General features: G+C 40.1%; 1 protein-coding gene across 3 annotated transcripts in view; it reads left to right on the top strand.

Annotated features, from left to right (window-relative positions):
- LOC122620608 (protein tincar) overlaps window positions 1-18,462 on the top strand; it is a 61,363-nt gene that overhangs the window by 16,565 nt on the left and 26,336 nt on the right. For all 3 annotated transcript variants that reach the window (XM_043798163.1, XM_043798164.1, XM_043798165.1), the window contains exon 3: window positions 7,877-7,961. The gene's annotated coding sequence lies outside the window, so the exon portion shown is untranslated. The remainder of the gene's footprint in view (window positions 1-7,876; window positions 7,962-18,462) is intronic.

Genomic DNA, 18,462 nt, shown 5'->3' with positions numbered 1-18,462 from the left:
TTTCTTTGTTACCCAACAAACATATTTAAAGAATTAAAGTTATTAGAACCCAAAGTACTTTGGCAATTTACAGCCGTTTTTAGGCAGCTCTGTTTTCACTTGTGATTTTACTCATTTTCCCAATGGAGCATTTCCCTATTGACTTGACCCCATTCCAGGTATCATAGATATCATTATTTCAATAAATGTTGTTATCTAGAAGGAATGTTTGCATTTGTATTAGTGTGAAGTGTGCCTATGCTATCTTTGTGTGCCAGTTAGTGAACTTTTGTGGTGCCTCCCACACAACACCTCACCGCATTTGAAGCGGTGTGATATTTACTTTTTAGGCCCACTCCCAGTACTTTGTGACTATGTTTAATGATGAAGTCGGGGGCCACTGGCTTTATCTCTGCTTACTTTGCCACCTTATGGGTGGGAACCTCCAGATTCTCCCATTCTCCTTTTCTCCTCTGACTTCTCTCCTGAGTTCTCTAGTTCAAATTGCCCGAGTGGCCGTGTCGGAAGTTGCCTAAAACATTTTTGTGATTCTGTCCGCCTGCTTTTTTCGTCCCACTACCCGCACATAAGTTTTTCAAATTTGTGCTAGTCCAGATCCTGCGGCTCCTTGAATTCCTCCCTTGAAGTCCTGCCCTCATTGCCTTAGATTTCTGCTTAATTTATGTTTCTATGCCGAGTCTGTTGGTCTGTTTATCTGTCTCCATTACTTACTACTCGTATTCCCCTAAACTAGTTCTAGTTTTCTCGTTTTCTTTTCTGCATTTTATATTTGGCTTCCCGAATTCCCTGTAATAGGTTGGAGTGCTGTCTGAAAGTATAATTAGAGATAAGTAGATTGAAATTTTTATATCATTAAATTCCATTTAAGGCGTGGTATGTTATAACTCTCTAACAATAAATTATGCTATGCTGTTCCGCTAAGATACAGGGCACTTACAATTCGTTACCACTTCCCAGCCTTTCAGTGCTAGTTTTTAGGCTTTAAGTCTCATTTACCAGGTGCCGAGGCTCCCCTATACGTACACCTGTCCTCCTCCTGCATAAAAATGCTGCTGAATGCTCTGCCCCACCTACATTTTCACGTCCTGAATTTCCATTTACTGGCAGGAGCAGCTCCATTCGGTGGGGGCTTTAAGGTTTTCGGCCGCATGATAAAGTTGCCCAGATTGCGTCACATCTTAATGAGCAAATGCAGCGGGCAGGAGCAAAAGGACTGAGGTTGCAGGATATACATAAATGGGGACGCAGCTACTTCCGCGACCAGGGCGACGGCCATGATTAATCTCAACACTTTCCGACCCATTAATTTCACTCGTCTGAAGGGAGCTTTGCCATTCGGCGAGGCAATGGATAGGGCACAAAAACAGTGGATTGTGAAGGGGTCTGGTCTGCGAGTTGTCATGCGAGTGCTTCGATTCGCATTACTTCACACTCCTTTTGCAGCTGCACAGTTTTTCGAGGGGTCCTCCGTTTATCCCCCGGTTTTTCATCCACCTGTGGGGATTTCATACTCCCCTAATGTGTCGATGTCCAGCCCTTTTTGTAACAAGGAGTCCGTTGATGATGATGATGGGCAGATGACGATGAGGTGTAAACCAACAACAAAATACCAGATTGAAAGTGCTCTGCCGCATTGTAACTGCCGACTGGAAATTGCAATTTACTTGCCCAGAAAGGTAAGAGGTTGACGCATATGAGCAATGCGTGTCATAAAATGGCTAAAATATTGCCCCAGGCTGAAACTGACATTAGGTGGTGTGGGTGGAGCAACCTATTCCGGGGTTATCGACAGGGGGAGTAGGACATGGACATTAGGACGTGACCCGGTCGGGGGAGTCTCATTTCCAGCCATCGTCATGGCAGCACCCTAATCTATGTCCTGTCGAAAGCGGGGAGGAAATATATATTTATTTATTTTCCTGCTTTTCTGCTTTTTATTTCCTAATTTTCCGATGCTCTTCTCCACTGGCAACACGAATTTTAGGGGAGATGGGTGATACTGACAAGTATAAAATATTTCGTTAAAGTTTTTAAAATGATTAAGAAGAAAGCCACTTGAAAGAAATATAAGAGGTGGGATTGTTAAATAAATGCATAAAATAAATGAAAATATAAGATGTGGATTGTTAAATAAATGCATTAAATAAAATGCATTAATAATAAATAAATGCATTAAATAATGCTTTTATTTATTGAAGAAGTAATTTTAGTGCTATGTTAGTTTTATATATCTAAAAATGAAAATATTTATAAAGAAAATAAATTATAAATTAGCTTGCGCAAGTCCATTTTGTAGGGCATTCCAAGCTTCGTCCTTGCCGAATTGCCATTATTTCCTACTACGTTTTTACGGATTTTCTACCCCTCGTTGTCAGGAAACGAAATTACATTTGTACCTTTAATTTATTGATGTTTGAATGCGTTTGCCTAGTCACAGGACATTCCAGAGTTCACGGCAGTGCTGGTGAGGCAAGATATTTTTTTTGTGAGGGAGGTGTGTCCTGCGTAACAGCTGTGTGTGAAAGGTGCGAGTGTGTTTGAAGGTGCCGATGTGAGGGGGATAACCTTAGTGGGCTTAGTTTAAAGGTTCATTTGTTCAGCACCCGTTCGGGGCGTGAAAATAGCCAACTAATAGAATGTCTTGACCCGAGAAAAGGGTTGCCAGCAATTTGATTTACAATCCTGCCCTAATGGCCGGAAGCGGAAGTGCCATGTGGGACGGCAAACAGAGGCAGACATTTTTCGGCACGTGACAGCACGAAATGCTAATGAAGTGGGCAATGGAAACCGTTTCATTTGTTTTAGCACCCACCGCACAAATGCCAGGTGTGGATAGTAATGACGGATGGAGAAATCTCCTTTGGCAAATTGCTTGTGAGAGATTTCCCAGCGAATCGGGTTCACTCAAAGTTAACTGACTCCTTGATGCCGTCATCCAAATGGCCATAAATTATAAGTGACGAAGGATCAGTTCGTTAGCTTTGACGGCAAAATCTTGCAACTTATTTACATGCCACACTATCTGTATATATATTCTATTCCTTATATATGCTATTCCTTACCAGAATCCCCAATCTGTGCTTTCAAGAACTTAATGCCACGTGCCAGACAACAAAGAAACGCACTCCCACAAAAACGAAGGATAAATTTATCATTTGCAATGCGCTCGAAACGAGGAGACATGCCACCAAGGTTTCGCGCGAGTCTTTGTTGCAGGATGGATTGTAAAAACGCTAGTGCAAACTAATTAGTTGCTAAGTGGCCCAGACTTAAGAACGGTAATTTTGCTGTAGTTTTAAATGTCAATAAATTCTTTGAATTAACTTTTGTTCAATACTCAAAGGTAAATCATAACCATTTGTTCGCACACTCAAACTTTATCTAGAATGCCCATATTTTGTCATAGATTTCAATCTTTCCTTTGTATAATTCTCCAATAAAATGTAGAACTCACACAAGGCACCAACACTCAAGCGGCGACAAAAGTTTTGCAGCTTGACAATAAAAAAGTTTAAAGTCCTTTTGCGCCATTAACCAGACTGAGACAAAGACTCGGTTCACACACCCATACTCATACCCTGGCCAAAAGAAAAAGTTGAGTCGCACGGGAACCACCCATAAAGTCTGCAGATTGCCAGGGCCAAATGTTTGCGTAAATTTCCTGCAACAATTTTGCCAGTGGCCAAAAAGCAGGGAGGTGGATTCATTGGTGGTGCAGGGATGTGGCGCAGGATGGTGGTGCAAGGTGACACATTCCTTTAGAAGCAAGCAAGTGGCTGCTGCAACCACTCAGTTGCTTGTTGACTTTTCCTTTGTTTTTTTTTTACTTTTGACTGCTGATGGGAAATTTTTCATTTTTAATGCCACAGGACAAAGGACATAGAGGCGAAGGACTTTCATGTCGCACTCTTTCTAGTTGGTGTTCCGCTCGGCAATCATATTGGGATCAGCATTGTAAATTGCCCGACTCGAGTCTCATATTTCTTTATTTCTCTGCCTGATTTTGATAAATGAGTCGGGGGAGCTGGTGAAAATCTCCCATGGCACAGCTTGTAGCATTTGATTGCTTCTTGCCCCGGCGAAAGTTAAACATTATTTCCTTATTTATTTCCCTCAACTTTCCAGACTCCGCAGACGCGCAGAACAGAACCCTTTTGCACGCATTTCCTTTCGCTTTTCCCGTTCATTTTCATTTTTTTGTCCGAATACATAAATTTGCTTTGTCGCAGCTTCCGTCTGGTCATGTTTTATTTTCTTTTTTTGCGTTTGGGGTTTTCCCTCCTTACTTTTCCGTGGCCCGTGTTGAACAGTTTGACAAGCTCTGAACATTGGTAAACTTTTTCCCCGACCCCCTAACTTCTTTTGCAAATGAGATTTCGTTCAGTTTGCTGTGATAAATTGTTGATGGCGCTGAATGTGCTTACATGGATGGTGTGGGTGGGAATTTGCCAGGGGTTAGATTCCCAATTTTTTGGGGCATGACTCCAGGAAGGCGTTTGGCATTTCGCTTGTCGAGAAATTTTTGGTTAAGCTGGGTGAGGAATTTCATCGATTTTTTTGATCGCTTCCTAGAAGTTTTCCCCCTCTTTCGGTTTCCTTTTAATCCGATTCAATGAACCTAATATGGAAATTATTCTTTGGAATTTGCGGTAGCGCGGAGGTGATCGAATGACCTCGAATGTGCGCAAGGAAACCAAAAGAATCTTATATATATCAGGATTTCCTAATAACGTATAATAAAGTTATGCAAGTTTTAAACCACTTTTCCTTAAATAAGCACACTCCTTCAACCTGATCCAACTCATCAAAGGAACACAAAATGAAACGGTGAAACTCTAATGAAATATGCAAATGATTAAGGGCTGAAGGATGGGTCAGTGGTCAGTCAATGGAAGTAATTGTGGAAATTATGCGCTAATATTTTGCACAGTCCAACAACAACAACATTTTGCCATTAACTAAACCAAAACTGAAACCCAATTAAAAGTTAAACGCCACAAAGGCAAAACCCATTGAAAAGAGCTGGAAAAGCTATAAAATCACTGAGCGAAATTGTATATACATTAATTAATAATTAAATCTGTGATTTAAATCAAGGCTTTTATAGTTGTAAAGATTACTTTATAGCTTTTTAATAAAGCCATCTAAACATAAGCTTTATGCTTTATCCAATTTTATAGCCTGATTTGTTCAGAATATACACATTTGAAGAACACGCTCGGTATTTTTTTCAGTGGCATGTCTTGAAGTACTGAATATTTTTTCCTTGGTCAAGTTGAAGGCTTCCGGTTAGCTGCAGTCGAGGCCAAAACGAGGATGCGAGCAGCGCGCTTAGCATTTTATAAATAACATCCGAACACGCAAGCCGTTTGGCCAGGTGAAAGCGGGGAATGGCGGGACAGGGGGGCGGGGAATCCTCCAACGAGTTAACGAAGCCATTGGCCGTAGTGTGGCGTGCCGAAAACTCTTTTCGGCCAAAAGCAAACTGAACCGAGAGAGAAACTTTTGCAGCTGCAGGACAAGGAGCTCGAACTACGGTTGCCGTAAGGAAGTTTGATTAAGTTTTCCATCGACTTAAAGTTCCTGCCCGCGAGGCGTCGAAATTAACTAACCCGGAAAAGAGAGAACTACGTTCTCCGCAGCAAGATAGAAAGAGACAGGGACATGGCGAAAAAGGACGTGCCTGGGTTCTCTATGAACGAGAACCCGGAGAAGTATGCTATAGAGATTCTCGCAGGCACGTAAACACATTAAGATGAGTGCGACAGAGATGGCCGAGGAGAGCTAGAGAGTGACAGGGCGATGGGATAGACCGAACCTCCTTTATGATTATTGTCTTAAAATTAATCAAAGTGCGTGCCTGAATTGGCCAAACTTTTTGGATGGTGTCCTAATAGATTTTGGGCCCTCTCACGCTGCCCATCGCTTCATGTTTGTGTTTTGCATTTAATTGATATCCAAAACTCATGCCGGGACAGTAAAGACTCCCTAAGGAAAATTATAGATTAATGTTTAAATTTCTTCTCATTTAAAATTTGGTCTTGTATGTAAGTGGTAAACACAAATCGCGAATTCTTCAGTACTAACATTAGCTTGGGTATATTTTAAAAATATTTAAATCAGTCGTTCTTCGGTGACTTTAATCTTTAATATCCACTGCGTCTGACTTTATTGTGAAAACCAAGTATAGTTTTTCAGCTGCAAAAGTTTACTGTGGTAATCCCCACCACCAGCATTCGCTTCGGGTCAAACTTTAATACTTTCGTGGGAGATTAATTAAATTACAGGCAATATTTGTTATGCAGAGGACAACACCAGTCGAAGGATTTGCCTTCGAAGCGAAACAAATTGTTCTGGCGTGTGGAAAGTTTCCGGGCTGGAGAACTTTCCCACTTGTGGTGTGGTATTGTATGTGTATGGGTGCAGGATAGGCTGGGTGAGGATGTGGGTGCTTCAGCTGGCGGTTCCGGTGTGTCAAGCCTCTGAGGTGGCATATTTGACAATGTGTGCGGCCGATTTGTCGTTTGAAATGCCCGACACTTTGCGGCTTGAATGTCACAAGGACACCTGCGGCAATGGTTTCGATTCACTGTTTGATTTTCGGCAGGCCGCTTCCACAAAAAAGCACTGCTCAAAGGCCGCGCACCACACTTGCATATGGTTGAGGCGCCACACTTTGCGAGTTGAGAACCAGCTGCCTCCGCTCGACAGGCTTTCTCCTCAGCTAACTACAAATTGAGGAATTGACACGGTCTACACAGGAAAGAAAAATGTAGGATTGTATATATGCATAAATGTAAAAGTTGAGCGTACTTTGCGAGTAAACAATATGCTGATTCAAAAGTTTTTGTGGGCAAAGCATGAATTCTACTTTTAATATTTAAAATAATTAACATGATAAATTAGGCGTTTGTATACTCCTAAAGTTATACCAAATGCCTCTATATACTTCAAATTTTATTAAGACTATTGAGTTTCATCAAAAAGCATTTTGGGGAGTAAACAACTTTTCTGCAAGTTTTTCATCGTGTGCTTTCTGTTCTCGAGTTTTTGCCTCCGTCAAATGTCACCGCCATTTTATGTATTTTTAAATATACAAAAACAGCCAAGAAAAAATGCAAAAAAACGGAGTCAAGTGAAAGCACATTTTTCAACTGTCATCAGTTTAAGCTGATGAAATTGCTGACTGACAAACCCCAACCCACTCCTCTTTTTTCCATGCCCCCTCAATATTCGTGGTTCATTTGCCATCATCGTCAATAATATGACATAAGTATACTTGGAAAAATGTTCCTCCACCAAAGTTTTCCCTTTTCATCTTGGGGAGCCTGCTGTGGCTGAGCTTTGTTGATTTCATAATGTTTTCAGACGTTTTTGCTATTTTTTGATTTAGCGCCCGTTATTGTTTCCTCCTTTCTTATTTGGTCTCCATCTACGAAATAGCTGGAGATTTTATTTGTATTATTTTCCTACTCTCTGTTTGTATTTTTATTGGCTCTGCTGATTATGATGCTATTTTTGACACTCGATAAAGTCAATAAACACGCAAAAGTAAGCTATTGATGGTCGTAAACTATAGATTTTATCGGCTGGGGCGGAATTTAATTTGTTATTTGAGAGTATAAGATTAAATGTAGTATGTAGGAGTTCTGCTACGTATTTTAAAAGGAAAATTGTTTAGATTTTAAAAGTAAAATTGGGTATTATCTGTAAATTAATCTTTATCTGTGATAGGCCCTCAGCCAGGCAATTTTTAAAGGGAAAGGACTGTTGACTTTATTGCTTAACCGTGCATTTGATTCATCGCTTTTCCGTAGCCGTCATAAATCAATTTATTTATATTTCCATTTTGGTTGTTTTCCTTCTTTTTTCGCAGCATCGACTATAACAAATTGAAGCCAACCAATCCGAACCTACTTTGAGGCAAAAGTGCGTTACGGTTCCGCCAATTAATATCGATGGTGAGTTGATTTTTATTGCGGAAAATGTGCTCTTGCTTTATTTGCAATGCATTTTCCATTTTTCCATAAATTGCATTTTGCAATGAAATTTCATTTGCCTTAAACTCAATTAAGTCTATACGGTGTATAAATATTTCGAAATATGCAGGCTAATGAAATTTATGGTAGTCCATTTTGATTTGTTTGCACGCAATTTAGTATAGGCTATAAATTGTATCGGTTTTAGGGAGTGCAGAATGGTTTTTGGGTATCTTAAAAACAAATTTAATGTTTTACTAAATTTAACCCATACGCTAAATCAGAGAATATTTATTTAACCCTTATAAATTTTAATCAATAATTAAGCCATACAAATTAGTCTGCAATTCAACCAGTTTTTTTCCAATAAGTTTTATCAGCAAGTGTAGGTTTTGGTTTTTTATTTTATGAAGAAATGCAGTTTGTTGAACTTTTCCCGTGCAATTTGTATTACTAATGCGAACGGCAAACAAAGATGAACTGGGAAAAAGTGCAGGGAAAAAATAGCAATGGCAAGCCAATGAGTCGTATGATTCGGGCAATTGCGATTCCAAAGGAGCAAAACTGCTCGTTCGCCTGGATAGCTGGCCCAGATATCCTTCGGTTTGAGCCGGAAAGATGTCCGTAATAATTCACATCTGGCCAGAAGGGGGCAAAAAGCCCGGGAAAAAGGATTAAATATGCAGCACAAGTCGAGAGCAGGAAGACTCTTAGTCACACGAAAGGAGCATCAGAAAATAGCAGTTGAAAAGTTTAGTTTAAGTGTAAGAGCAACAACAACACGAACCACATCGACAACGACAGGCAGCAGAACTTGGCTTAAATGCGCTCATGTGCAAAAATGCCATTGTTTTGGATTTGGTCGTAAACAAAGCGGTGAAGCGAAGGCAAAAATTTCCTTTTCGTTTCCACACCCCCAAGAAGCATAGAAAAACTTGGAAAGGTTGGCACATTTTCCACCTCTCCCTTTCGAAGTTGGGGCAAAAAAGAAAACGGAAGGCACTGGCTAGTACAGCAAATAAGTGTAAAAGGTTGGTCAAAACTTTGAGACCTGCTTAATTCCCTGGAAAGTGCACTTAAAGGAATTAGAAAAGTGGTTATTTTAGTCATGATATGGTCAATTTATCAGGTACTTTGCTAATTTATATATTTTTTTCCAATATATTACCAGTTCTTAGGAAATAGGAATTTAACCTAATGAATTTGGACTATATATTAAATGGTGCGCATATAAGTCCCCAGGTGTTATCTTTAAAGGGCTTTGTTTTTGTATTCTCGAAACTCTGAATAATCTTTAGCATTATATACACCCTGTTTGTTATTAATAGGGTACGAGCAAGCAACAATAGAAACAGAGACAGCAACAATGCGCGTTCAACACTTAAGGACGCCTCCTCACACACACACACACACACACACACACACGGACACACACAGAAGGACTTTCGAACACGCAGGATTGAAGGAGGAAGGAAGTATGATAGTGTGGGTGTGGGCCCAGAATTCTAGATCCCTTTTAGTTCCATTTCAACTTGAAGAGTGGGTAAAAAAGTGCTATTGGGTTTTTGGGTTCTTGTTGCTGCTGTTGCCGCCTTTGCTTTTGCTTTTGCTTTTCCTTTCAACGTGCGTAGTTTCCTAGAGCGCAAAGGAGAAGAGGGGGAATGGTGGGGACTTTGGCAGACTGTGCCACAAATGGCGTCGCATGCTAAAAACCCAAATAGCAACAGCAACCACCGCTGCAACAACTACAACAATGTTGTGAATGTTTGCTTGCAATCTCACTGGAAAAACTTTTGAAATGCTGCAAAAAAAAAACCAGAAGCTAGACTACGTGGGCGGAGGTGATGGGGATCTCGAGTGACTACAAGTCATAAAGTACACAGCACAACAGGGCAAACACAGAAAGGACAATACGCAGACAACTAAGAATCCAAGTTTCCCAAAAATGTGTCCCTCGAAAATGTTCGTGTCCCGTTTTCTGACAGTCCTTAATTGCAGTCACATTTTTGGCATATGTCACCACACAACCACATATGCAATTACAGGACACGAGGCAAGCAGTTACATTGAAAACATTTTAACCAAAATTGAATTTACTCCCCAACTCCATCCACCCCAGAAAACTCGGAAAAGACCGAACAAAGCCGCCCATTAATAATTCCAAATGGTCGCCAACAAATTGACCATTCGAAGAGTGCTATCCACTATCCATTGGCCCATGTAAGGCTTTCCAGAAGTGCCAGAAAACAGCAACAGTTCCATAAAAATGGCTTATAAATTATTATGGCACAAAAGAAGTAAAAGAATTTGTTCGGTCACTTTCGCAGCGAAGCCGAGTTTATAAATTGGCCATAAAGACCAGAAGCGGACAGAGAAAAGTCGGTGGTTTTGGGGCTGACAAAAAAACTTTGCGACAAATTGCAGGAAAAAGTGCACTGAAATGTAGGGCTGACTCGTTGGTTGCCCATTTCAATTCGGGGAACTGAGAGAATTGTTTTTAATAAATTTATGCTGGTTTCGCTAAGTAATTTTTGATTCCAATGCTTATTTGTAGAATAAAACTGCTACCTTTACAGCATGCTTTAAAAATCAGAACAGTCGCTCATACCCCAAAAATCTAGTGGCAAGTGGTCACTCAACAATGTTGTAAAAGGTTTAGCCAACAATTGGTTGCTCGGTTTATTTGTATAAAATAGATTCTGTCTAAATATTTATGCTTTTAGTTTCGAGTTTACTTTTCAGGCCATTGATATTTTCCCTTTTCCACTCCGTTTGCCGTTTGTTTGGCTTTCATTTTGGCAAATTGATTTGTCCATTTGAACAAATTCATACTGTGTACATGCCATACGGATACTTTGTTTATCTGGATGGCATAGATGCTAACAATAACAGTTCAATTTAGTTGATTAATTGTCAATCAGCGGGGGTATTTGCTTTTCACGGCCTTTTAACCAAGCCGCAAGGAGATGCTTGCGGACTGATTTTTAAATAGATTTTCACGATTCCGCCACTCTCCATTTCCTTGGTCCTTTCTTATATCTCGTTCATCTGGTTATCCCTCGTCATGTGGCAGCTGCTTTTAGGTTGCAAATAAATATTTTATGGCACTTTGGATGCGCTGTCTCTCTTTCTCTCTCCCGCCTTCGAACACAATATGGCCGCCGCCATTTTGGCATTCACTAGTTCGCCATTTTTACCATTCCGCCATATTTCATTTCCGCTTCCTCCACGTGCTTGTTGTTTTTGCTCCTGGTGCTTTGTTTGTTTGCCACTGCCATGGCGCATTTTGTGAAAAGTCAATTATTTATGCATGTCACGTTATTTTCCGGCAAAAGAGCACAAAAAGCTGAAAGAAAGGAAAGAAACCCAACCAAACCGAACCAAACCAAACCAAACAATCATGAGTTGGGTAGCAGAAAAACAAATAGCACGAGCAAAAAAATAAAGAAATTTGCGCTAAAATGGCCAAAAATTCAAATGTCACCGCCAGCAGTAACCGCATTTTCCCCCTCCTAATTTTTCTCCGCATTACCCCGCACCCTCCCTTGCCCAGTTTTCACCATCAGCATTTTCACATTCGTTAGGTGGCAAGCTGATTATTAGATTTGACTTCTATGTGCGTCCTTGTGTGCTTTTGTACACTTTTTGGGTAAACGTATATATACTTGTGCCTGACACTGTGTGTGTGCATTTGAAAGGAGCACATACATACATAGGTGCCAACAGAGAGAGGCGCACAGGGATATCAGGACAACACATGCCATTGAAGGCAATGGAATTGTAATTCAATAGAATGAAAAATTTCTTCATTTGCTGCCGAAATAATTTTTCATTTCGTTATGTCAGCACAATATCGACACCTAAGCTAAGCAGATTAAGTTCGAAGAGGTTATACCCAATTCAAGCCATATTCATCGCTTCTTTTTTGAAGTAAAGAAAATATTCTTATAGAATAGCTAGATTAGCTTATATTTTGTGCTTATTCTAAGTTTTTTCTGAGATTTCCAAGCGGTTTACATATGTTAGCAAAACGTGCGGCACGCCAAATATACTGACAGCCACTCAAGTGCCATGCCGTCTGGCACTTTTAATTTCTTTAAGCCAGCCAGCCATTCATCAATCAACCCATCAATCAATCTCGCTCGGTTGTCATATGAAACTTGACACTTAACCAGACTGGACATTATAAAATATATATGATATTTGCTTTTCAGCTGCTATAAACTTCAATTAAATATATTTGAAGCAAACTCGTGTGCTGTCCCGTGGTCAAAGGAAAATATAATAAATTGAATTAAATATAAATTAAATTTTATAGAAACGCAGTGCTGAACAAAAGGAGGCAGCAAAAAGGTAGAGTGAAAACAAAGGCCAGAATCCAGCGAGTACTGAGCTCAGTGGGGCGTTAAATTGAATTGTTGTCACCACAATTTACACAGCCACGCCCCGTTTCCTCCATTATTCTGGCTCGCTTTTTGCAAGCTTTTATTGTTGTTTCTTCTGCTGTGTGCATTATCGGGCTTCTTTTCTTCTGTCATATTATTACATTATTTGCCATTTGCTTTAGACCAGCCGGGGCACACACAAGTTTTTCCCGCTTAATTTCCCGGCCATCCGCCGTTTTTCCGACTCGCTCCCTTTGTCAGCGGCGACGGGGCGTATGCGTATTGTAATCAAGTCATAAATTTGCTCAACTGCGAATTGGTCTAAAGCGTTGCCAGGCATTTTCCTGGCCCACAAGCTGCTGTAAACTGCCTTTCAAGCCGCACGTGCCAACCAACCAGCCATTCAGACACATAAAGATTTATCTTCTGGGTGGGCCAGGGCACTCCTTTTTGCTCGTTTTCGGTTTTCAATAAGAAAGGATTAAGTTGAGTAGGAAAACTACAAACGACAGGCGAGCTTTCTACCTCTTCGCAACCCATGAAAGCCAATAAAAAGCAAAGATCGCATATCTATAAACCCACTTTTATAGAGGCCATCTCCTCTTTTTCCAGCCCCATTTTTGGGCGATAAGTGTTATATTCAACTGCCAGCTGTGATTCTAAGCCCCGACTCCCCCTCAAAAAAGAAGAAAGTTTCATGTTACCAGGAGATGTGCCTCCCCAACTTTTCTTAGCCGGCTTTTTATCCACTTTTTGGTAGCTGGTAGCTCGCATTTCACCAGTGTGCGTGTGTGTCACTTATACATTTTCTTATCTCGACATTAAATTTGTCTGCTTCAATTGGGAAATCTTTAACTTGCGACCAAAGGAAGTTAGATGTAATAAACTTCAAAAAACACTGCAGAGGCAGGACAAAAAGAGAAAGACAGAAGAGTCAAGCCCAACGGCAAATAAACAAGAGCGAAAGGAAAAAATTGAAAAATGTTCCTTCTGTTTACTGGGAGTTTTCCCGGGGAAACAAATTATGAACAGCTTGCGCCATATGAGAAGCACGCCCACTTAACTCCCTGAAACCTAAATGTTTGTGGCACTTGACTTTTCTCACCCTCAAACACTGACCCCCATTCCTTGCCCTCCTACCATTCACTTTTTGTAGGTTCGGAATTTGGAATTTTGGAGCTTTGGCTTCATTTAATTTTCATAAGGCCAAATGGAAATTTCATTCTTCATTCTTCAAGTGGCTTTCGACCTGCAACTTAACCAACCGAGCACCCAAAAGTGGCTGATGAATCAAAGGGAACTCGAGCTGGCTTCCTGGAGAGTTTTTTACTGCAAGTTGAGAGGGCATAAAAATCATGAGTCTATTAAGCTAAGAAAAGTATATATTCTATAATTGGAAATACAAACACTTGAACTGTTTCATACATTCTGTTTTTTTTTTATTTTAAAACTTATAAAATCAACTCTTGCAAATCAGTTATTCTTTCAAATAATAAATACTAACTAAAAAACTTAAATGTATGGAGCCTAATTTCCCTTCGATCTTTTTTAACAACAAAAGTAAAAAGCAACCGGTTTTTTCTTCGTTTGTATACAGATGCATATAATGAATTAGCTTTTTTGTGAAATTAAACATTAACTTTACAATTAATTGTAAACATCGCGTTTTATTTACTCTTACAGAAAATGTAAATAATTACATACAGTAATTAAAAAGTTTTCATAGTCTTTTTTTCTAGGCACTTTTAAAATCTTGTTTTATGATTTCTTTTCAGTTTTCTTTCCATCTGGCTGGGGACAAAACTTTCAGCTTTATTTTCAATATACCTAATAATATGTAAAACTAATTTCGAGTTGCGGGAAGTCAGTCCTTTGCTGTTTTCCTCACTCCTGCTTATCCGCACGAGTTTTGTGCAAATTCCTTTTAGAATTTCAATTAAACTTTGCGTCACTTTGTCGCAGAGCTTCCATCTCTGCCAGCAGCTGTCAAGGGCGGCGCCTAATGGAGGTGGTGGGAAAAAGCGGGGAAATCGGTGGGGAAAAGCGTGGAAAAATCGGGCCGGGAATGGGGTCCTCCTGAGAGGCGGAGTTTGCCGCGTTAGCTGTCAACATTTGTTGAACACAAAATTTCAGTTTAGCATTTTACGCTTGACTAATGGTTAGTATGGACTATGAAGAGCAAAAGAGACGGGCTGCACAAACAAAAGAAACAGAGCAATGTGATAAGAAAGAGAGGCCAGAGGTCGCCTTAAATGAATAATGCATTTCTATCCACAATTTAGCCAACTTCGGTTGTGTGCGTCTTTTATTTTTTGCCTGTTGTGAGCCGGCAAAAGTTGTATTTTCCCAGCCACTAACTAAGTCAGAAACTTAAGCTGCTAGCTAGCCTTACGCTTTTTGTATAACTAAATTGCGAGACCTGCATCGGGGTTTTGGTTTTCCATGACCGAACGATTACTCGATTTCAATGCAAATTGTCTGGGGCTTTTCTTTGCTGCTGCACTTTTGTCTTTTGCCTAACTTCGTTTTCTGCTCATCTTATCCTGGTCTATCGCTTCTATCTTTGTTATGGGCCACGTTGAGAGCCAAACAACTTCATTCATATGCATAAACTGCAATCAAACGGGAGAAGAAAAACAGCTTTGCGGAAATCCTTTGCTGGGTGGAAAAGTATTTCCCATTTTTAATAATCGTAGCTTATAGAGCCTTATAGACTTCGGTGCGCAGATAAAGATGCTGCCAAAGGACAAACTCACTCTCTCACACACACACTAACGCAGGGCTTAAAGTATTCTGGGAATACATTTTTGTAATTTTGTTTGTTGTTGTCAGCAGTTTTTATGAGTTTTCTTCAGGCATGAACTTCCACTATTCCCAATAAGTACCAAGTCACATCCCACCCGCTCCTTTTTTCTTTCCCGCTCCTGTGGCCCTCTTTTCTGCATGTTCACCCAAGTTGATCAAGTTTTATGGCAAAATATTTCCTGTTCAACGGCATTATCGATTCTGAAGATAGAGATACCCTAGACTTGCTAGATATAAAGATACATTCTCATCCTAAAGCAGTTGTTATTGACATAAAGTTATTTCTATATTGATAAGTAAACACGATAGTACAAAAGCACTTAAAAAGCTATCCATTTTGAAATTGGTAAATATTATATATTTTTAGAACAGATAATGTTACTAATGTTTTCTTTGAATACCTTTTCAACTGCAGCCTCGAAATGTGGAGGACAAGGAAACGTCAGTTAAGCCGCATTTCCGATAGGCAATTTCCTAGCGCTCACTCGCTGATTTCCATCTGGAAATCGAATTTTAGAGAGTGCATAGAGACTTCGTGTTGTCAGAGTGAGCCGTTTTTAATGTCCGTGCTTGAGTTGCTCTGGCATTTCCCAGCCAAACCTCCAATTTCCACCCCTCCGCCCCTTGGCAGCTGCATCCTTGCAGTGAGTTTTATGCAAATATGCTCAAATGTGTTCATTGCTTGAAAGTTTCCCAGCCTCTCCTTCAGGGAAAACCCCCTTCTTCCCCAGGCAGCTGTCTTTGTCTGTCGGTGGGTCCTGCTTGTGGCATTCTCGTGTCATAATCTCTGACAACTATCGGCATTCTTGTGGCAGCCAGCTGAACTAACCCCTTGCCCCTCTACGTTTTCCCCCTACGCCTCTGACAATCCTCTTTGCTAACCAAACGCACTTGGCATCCGCATCTGCATGCCATTTGATTTGCTGACTTGGCTTACGTTCTTCTTTTTTAACACTGCTGAAAAATGTAGATGTCTACGCTCACTACCAAAATGCATGAATACCAATCGTAATCTTTAAAGAATTGCTTTCAAGTTGCTTAAAAATAAAATTGGTTGGTAAAATGTATTCCCCAAAGATTTATTTTGTATAAAGAAGCGATTTTTCTCCAGTTTTAGTAAATTTATTTGATTGCGTTGAATTGGGAGTAGAATGCAACTATGAGCCGTTTTGATGGTTCTTAAAGTATATATTGTATTATTATTATATATTATTATTTCTCGATTGCGAAACGATTTGTTCTCAGTGAAAGACCATTCCGAGGAGCTGTTTTATGGGAAGGTGGCTTGCAGGAAAAGCAGCTGCCAGCTGCGGTTACATTTTTCCGCTTTGTATTTCCAGCTCTGGCAACAACTTTGTTGCTCGCTCAAATGTGACCACTGGCCATTTCTCATCTTTCGCAGCTCCTTTTCCTGCTCCATCTCAACTTGGCCCCCTTGCGGTTTTGTTATTAAGTGAAATTGAAACCTCTGGTCTCGACTTTGGCTGCCGTCTCAATTTTACTGGCATGTGCAATTTTTAATAGCTTCTACCAGTGGAGGAGTGATTGGGTCAGGTCGGTTCGGTTTAGCTCCAGCTCCAGTTTGTCCTGTCACTTGGCTGGCTGATCCTTCATTGCCCTGTGGTTTTGGCCTTTAGCTTGTTTTGTCTCGTCTGTTCACTTTGCTGCGGTTTGATCCTTGAGCAAAATACTTTCGGCTTAAATTTCCTGATTGACGATAGCAGTCTGTTGCTAGGCTGTTGATGTTGTTTCCATATGCCTGTGGCCTTTGGCACTCTGGCAAATAATTGAACTTGTCATATAAATCCCAACATTTGCAATTGTTTTTGTGCGGTTACTCCCCCTTTGCAGGCTGGAAATTGCTTCGATTTATTGGTAAAACATGCAGAAACGTACAGAATAGAGTGTGGATAATTTATTCAATGGCTTACTGATGGCTTTAGTGAAAATGCTTGTAACAGATTTTGCAATTTCCCACACAATACAAAATCAATTAAATCCTGGCCAAGTCACATCATGCTGTTTTCCATATACTCGTATGTACATGTAGGAATAAACGAGTATATGTCTATGAATGTTTGTATAGGCCTAACGTGCCGAAATGTGTTTATGAATCAATATTGCGCACACGCCCCGTTGAGCTGCGGCTTCTGTGCCCATTGAACGACCGTCAGGCGAACATGCCAAAGTTGATTTCAATTGCAATGCAATCATTATGAGCCACGGACTCCCTAGTTTTCTCCTCTCCGGCCTTTTTCATTTTCAGCCCACGGCGTAATTTTCCTTTTTTTTTCCCACTTTGTTCTCCCTTCTGTTTGTTTACCACTCACATGAGCAGCTCATAGCCGCCAGTTGGTCACTCGGCTAGCTTGTGTAACTTGGTTGTTGCTGTTGCTCTGCTGTTTTCTGTGGGTGTATAACTACTGAGAGCAGCGAGGGAGTTGGAAAAAATCGTTGTTCTTGGCTATGGCTTAATTAAAAAACCAATTTTAGCCGCTGAAATTGAAAGGAAATGATTGTCAGGAGCAGCGATTGTGGCTCTGGGAAAATGGCTCTGGGAAAGGGATATAAAACGGATAGAAATAAATGGGTTACTGTTTCGCCGAGGGCTAGCAATATTAACAACAAACTAAATAAATAAACGGCAGGGGAATGGCGATGTTGTAAAGTGTACTTAGCAGAAGTATATGAAAGATTTCATTTTGAAGGGTGAACATATGGGTGTTCTATGCGGAATACTAGTCACAATAAAATAAAGAAATAAATTGTGAGCAACAGTAAACAAGTAGTTTAGAAAATGCCTTTTCTGTTTGACTATTTTTTATAATATATATAAATGCCCTTTACAATTCGTTGTTATCGATATAGTAAATAATTTTATAAGTAATTCGACTTGAGCCATATAATTTCATTTTCAAATTCTTAGTACTTAATGAATTGCAGAAATGTCGGGAAAGTGAAAGCCAAACATTGTTAAGAACATTTTGTGTAATTCTTAGTACAAAGGATTACTTTGCTATCTTGTAAACTCTTTCGCTTGTTAAAAGGGTAAATTTTCCGCTCCGCCTTTCGTGTACTACTTGTACAACATTTGATGAAAGTGGCTTTCATGTTCTTACTTTCTTGATTTTTTTCGCATGCCTTTTGTTCGGCTTTTCATTTTTGCCATGTGCGCAGTTCCAGTTTCCCTTTAACCTTTGCCCATTCCGAAGAAAAAAGGAACAACGTTTTTCTTCTTGTTTTGGTTTTTTGCGGCAAAGTAGGCAACGCGTAGGAAATGTCAAAACAAAATG

This window comes from Drosophila teissieri, chromosome 3R (assembly GCF_016746235.2).
Source record: "Drosophila teissieri strain GT53w chromosome 3R, Prin_Dtei_1.1, whole genome shotgun sequence".
NCBI lineage: Eukaryota > Metazoa > Arthropoda > Insecta > Diptera > Drosophilidae > Drosophila > Drosophila teissieri.
Note: the sequence above shows the minus strand (reverse complement) of the source record. Positions and strands in the feature narration are given on the sequence as shown.